Genomic DNA, 861 nt, shown 5'->3' on the forward strand with positions numbered 1-861 from the left:
AGGAGACCTAGGAAGAAGGGGATATATATATATATATATATATGCAAAGTATGGGGCTTTAGTTCACAGGTGATCTAAACGATTAGGTGCGTTAGGTAAGTGCTGTAACGGATTACTGAGGGTTCCAAGGTTATAGCCGAGACGATAGTCATGGACCATTGCAGATTTCTGATGCAGTGGATATATAATTGTTAAACAAGACGTCAAGCATTAAGGCAAGGCAAACATCTCAAGTCATATACAATATTATTACAGGAAGAAATTCAAAATCTTACAGCTGTTTCTGGGATATCCTCGAGTATGGGATATTCCGTCATCAAAGACAAATTAAGGCGGGGAAATATGGAAAATGAGAATGGTATATATTAATGAGATGATGACATAGAAGAAGGGAGTAAAAGAATGAGATGGAGAGAAAGAAGGAAAAAGAAGTAAAGAAGTTCATAGTTCAACTTTCCAAAGTTATAGAAACCAAAGCATGAGTCCTTAGGTGCAATCCTGCGTTGTGTAAGTCTTTAGACGCAATCTTGCGTATATCTATGTGGGTTAAAGTCCTAAAGACTTACACTAAGCAGGATTGCACCTAGGGACTCATAATCTGTTTTCTATAACTTCTTTTTTCTTCTCTCTTTCCATCTCCTTATTCTCTTACTCCCTTCCTCTATGTTATCATCGTATTGATATATACCATTCTCATTTTCCATATCATTTTTTTTTTTGCAGCAATTTGCCTCTGATAATGGAATATCCTATACTCGAGGATATCCCAGAAACAGCTGTCAAGTTTTGAATTTCTTCCTGCAATAATATCGTATATAACTTAAGATGTTTGCCTTGCCTTAATGTTTGATGTCCTGTTTA

The sequence above is a fragment of the Octopus bimaculoides genome, chromosome 13, assembly GCF_001194135.2.
Source record: "Octopus bimaculoides isolate UCB-OBI-ISO-001 chromosome 13, ASM119413v2, whole genome shotgun sequence".
Taxonomy (NCBI): domain Eukaryota; kingdom Metazoa; phylum Mollusca; class Cephalopoda; order Octopoda; family Octopodidae; genus Octopus; species Octopus bimaculoides.